The sequence below is a fragment of the Saccopteryx leptura genome, chromosome 4, assembly GCF_036850995.1.
Source record: "Saccopteryx leptura isolate mSacLep1 chromosome 4, mSacLep1_pri_phased_curated, whole genome shotgun sequence".
Taxonomy (NCBI): domain Eukaryota; kingdom Metazoa; phylum Chordata; class Mammalia; order Chiroptera; family Emballonuridae; genus Saccopteryx; species Saccopteryx leptura.
Genome location: NC_089506.1, coordinates 182,189,279 through 182,193,829, shown reverse-complemented (window position 1 = coordinate 182,193,829; position 4,551 = coordinate 182,189,279). Strand labels below are relative to the sequence as shown.

The 4,551-nt window shown below is 34.9% G+C and overlaps 1 non-coding gene across 1 annotated transcript; it reads right to left on the bottom strand.

The window, feature by feature from the left end:
* Positions 1-3,609: 3,609 nt before the first annotated feature.
* LOC136404559 (small nucleolar RNA U3) lies at positions 3,610-3,827 on the bottom strand. Its single transcript, XR_010751302.1, has one exon. It is a non-coding gene; the product is annotated as a small nucleolar RNA U3 (small nucleolar RNA).
* Positions 3,828-4,551: the final 724 nt, after the last annotated feature.

The following is a 4,551-nucleotide window of genomic DNA, read 5'->3' as shown; positions in this document are numbered from 1 at the left end:
GGAAGGAAGGAAGGAAGGAAGGAAGGAAGGAAGGAAGGAAGGAAGGAAGGAAGGAAGGAAGGAAGAAAGAAAGAAAATAGAAAAGAAAGAAAAAGAAAGGAAGGAAGGAAGGAGGGAAGGAAGGAAGGAAGGAAGGAAGGAAGGAAGGAGGGAAGGAAGGAAGGAAGGAAGGAAGGAAGGAAGGAGGGAAGGAAGGAAGGAAGGAAGGAAGGAAAACTTTGTTAGGCAGTATGATAAGGAATATTTAAATTTTGTTGACTTTGTGACGCCTGTTAGTGAACTACTGTGATGGTACTTGTGTGTAATATGTTCTGAAATTCTGTTAAATGATGGCATGAAAATATTACACAACCAAATAAAAAGCCAAGCCATAGTCAGCTGGCCCTCTGATTATAGGATCACACTATTCAAAACAACAAAAGCAGCAGTGACAACTATTACTATTATTTGTAGTAGTCGTGTGGTATTAGTTAAAAGCACAGGCAAGAGAAGCAGAGACAAGGGGTCTTAAAAGTCAGTTTTGCCGTTTATTTAACAGTAACAAGCCTCAATTTCCTCACAAGCAAAAATAATAATAATAATAATAACATGTCAATTTCATAGGGTTGCAATGACATGTGTTTAATATATCTGACATGTAACAATCATTGAACATGTAACCTTACTGAGGTGTCATTGCTTGCATTCTTCTTGAAAATGCTTATTGCTCTTGCTTTTGTCATATAGTTGTTTCTTGTGTTTCTAATATTGAGAAGGAGCACATTCAGATGCCAAGCAGAAACTTCTTTACTGGTTTTAAATGCCAGTAAAAATGCTGTCTACTTCTAGAATTTAATCACTCTTCATGGCTCTTATTGTCATGATAACCTCTTGAAAAGTTAAGTCAAAGTTCACTGTTTTCATCCTTGAGTTAATGGTTTCTTTTTTCCCCCTCAATAAAAGAAACTGCATTAAAAAAATTATACTGGTACCTTCCGATGAATATATGTATGACCTAAAACGAGAGGGTTTTTTTTAGAGGAGAACAAAACGTATAAGAATGCAGAATTCTTATACATTCTGGATTATATTTCTGTGCTATTTCTCAGATTACTATTTGACCTTGAGAAAGTAACTTTTCTTTGGATTTCAGTTCCCCATGGGTCCAACGGAGGTGACAGGACTCATTAGCTGGTACACATTTCTACCTTATAAAAAAGGGATTAATGAGTCAATGTTTGTAAACAGCTTTGAGCTCTTTGGGAGGCAGATGTTGTATAAATACAAATTATTAATAAAGTATTTATATGATGATTGCAGGGAATGTTAACAGTCCTTGAGTAAAGAAGTCATCAATTATTTGGCACATTCTGTGGGAGTGGAAGGAGGGCTACAGAATAGCGACGCTTGACGAGCTCGGCAAATACTTGGAGACACAGACTATGAAATGAGAATGGCAGCAATTGCCATGATAGCAAGAAATTGTTTTAGTGAGGATCTTTCAGGTTAAAAGGGTGGGGAAATAGTTTAGGATATCTCAATATTAGTTATTCACTGTAAAGAATATCTGAGAAACATGAGATCATATTCTGACAGCTAAAAAAATCAGACCCCAAAGAAGTCTAACCTCACTCATCCTGTCCAGAGAAAGGAGCTCTTGATATCTCAGAAGACATCTGTGGACTTCATCTTTATCTTTTCTGCTTTACTCATTATGTGCCAAGTTTCTCTCTTATCCTGTAGGATAACAGTTTTATGTTTTTATTCACCCCTTGCCTTCTTTTGAGTTATGGCTGCTACAACCTCATGGTTTCTGCTTAATAACTTTTGTCTATATGGCTCTTGGCTTTTGCTTCTTTCTCTTGTCAGTGGCCCTCTCTCATATCTTGTATTTTAACATCCAGAGAGGGAGGATTTGAGCAGTCTGGTCAGATTCAGTTACTAATGAGCATAAGGAGAACCTACTGGGCAAAGTCCTCATGTTTGCTTACATCACAGGCCTACTCATGCTTATTTATCGGGTGGGAGAATCCCTTTGCTTTAGACACTAATTGTTATTGCAGTGAATTGTGAAGAAAATTGTAGGGAACATTAGATAAGAAATATCTTTGGAAAGAAATAGTCTTAGAGCACTGAGCCCCAAGGTGGCTTAAGGGCAGGGCAGCTCAGTGCTACTTTGACTGTTCACAAGTGAGAATGAAGGCAGTGACGAATCAAGGGTAAGGTGCTGTTATTTATCTCTATAAACATTTTAGGTTCTTTATATGTTAATCTTTCTGAATATTTAAAAAAGGGAATGTTTCAACTTGGAAATAATGCTTTCTTTGTTGCGAGTGTTTGAGAAAATTATTATTTTGGTGGCTTTAACCATAAAAGTTTTGTGTTTAAATATGTTCATCTATTTTGTTAATGGTCTCTGGACTTTGTGGCATGATTAAAACATTTCTTTCACCGAAATTATAAAAATATATCTTCTAGTAATGTTTTCTAGTACTTTATAGTTCTGTTTTGTTTGTTTTTAATTTTTGATATTTAGTCTTTCTTATGAAGGTGGAGGAAGCATAACAGTATAAGGAAATGTCAATAAACTAACTTTAGTCTTTGAGAGATCAAAAAATGAAATAAAGATAGAGGCCCTTTAAAGTAATGACATTATTAATTTTTAAACAATTTTTAAAAATTTATATAGAAAAAATAAGTAGTATAATTTTCCTCCACTCTTCATTAAACAGTTATAAAAACTGACCATATAGTAGGCCACAGGCAAACTTCCACTAAATTCTCCAAGAGGTTAACCTCTCTCTTCTATTAAAACTCAACTACTTTCCTAAGCAAATTCTGGGTGACATAGCTGATTAGAATTTAATCTGAAAAGAATTTACAGATAAACAAATATGAAACAGTACTCGTAAAAAATTTTGGGATACAACAAAATCTCTATTTAAAAAAATTATATAGCATTAAGGGATTTATTGTTGAGTAAGAATAAAAATAAATAATTGATTGTTTTAATTCAAGAAATAAGGAAAATAGCCATACCCAATTAAAGCCAAGAAAATAAGAGAGAAGAAGAAAGGTAAAAGAAATATTAAATAGTAGTAGTAAATAGTCACCAGGAATACTTAGACAAACATTGAAATAATTAACTAGAACAGAGGAAAAAGGTAGATTTGAGAAGTAAATATAGGAATTTTAAAAAGCTTAATAATGGAACCAAACCATTGGCTATTCTAAATAGGGGGAGGGAGGAAGAGAAATGTGCAAGTAACCCAAGGAAAACCATAGCCATAGAGGAAAAGTCATGACTGTGCTTCAATGGACAGTGAACTTAAAATTCTCAAATTAAATAAATGAAACAATATGAACGACAGGTCAAACAATATAAATGACCTGAAAAAATATGAATAACCAAAACTGACCGAAGAGAATTTGAAAACCCGAGTAGGTAAACCATGAGGACATAGTAAGTAGAGGAGGATGGCAGTGGCACAGGACATAGTAAGATAGATCGTTGAGCAAAATAACAAATCCAGACCTAATATATATGAAACTGTGACAAACAAGAAGGGGGAGGGTGCCTCAAAGTAAAATGAGGGGAAAGAGGATTTTTTTATTATTATTATTATTTTCACCACTCAGACTGCGTTCTCTCCCTCTTTCTTACTCTCCCAAAGGCAGAGAAGAAGGATCGTCAATGGCAAAAGGCAGTTGCATAAGCAACATCAAGAGCCGGCTTCACGCTCAGGAGAGAACACTGTAACTCCTCCTCGTGGTTTCGGGTACTCTACACGATCAGAGAAACTTCTCTAGTAACAAACTATAGAAATGATCCCTGAAAGTATAGTCTTGAAAGAGGAGTTTTTGACCAAGTGTGCTGGGTAACTCAGTCAACATTTTGAAATCAATCATTATCCTTACTTCATAACTTACACCAAAATTATTTTTAATCAAATTAAATTTAAATTAAAAAACCCAATTATGGTAAAATACAGGTGAATATTTATATCGTCTTGAGAGGGAAGGCGGACAAAAGCCACAAAGCAAATGCCATTGGAGGTAACCAGGTTTAAATTTAAAAGATTTGTTTTCAAAACTACTCAAAACTATCAACTCATTTTAAAAAGGACTTGGGATAATATTTGCAATATATGTCCTAGAAAAAGTGTTGATCTTCTTAATACATAACAAGTTATGTCAGTGGACTCCATTCATGCACATTGGAACACTCTAGGAGCAGGAAGATTAATGCAAGAAAATGGAATAAACAGTCCCCAAAATAACAAAACGCCATTTATTGATCAACTCTCAAATGCCAAGAATATTCTCACAGGGGGGTATTTTTAACCCATGTGTAAGAGGTTAGGATATGAAAATCTTCAATGGGCCAAATGCTGTTCCAGAGAAAATACATATATTAAAGGTATATTATAGGTGGAGCACGGGGAACTTTTAGGGCAGTGAGACTGTTTTGTGTGATACTATAATGATGGGCACATGTCATTAGACATTTGTTAAAACCTATCAAATGTGCAACACTGAGAGTGAACCCTGATGCAAACTGTGGACTTTGGA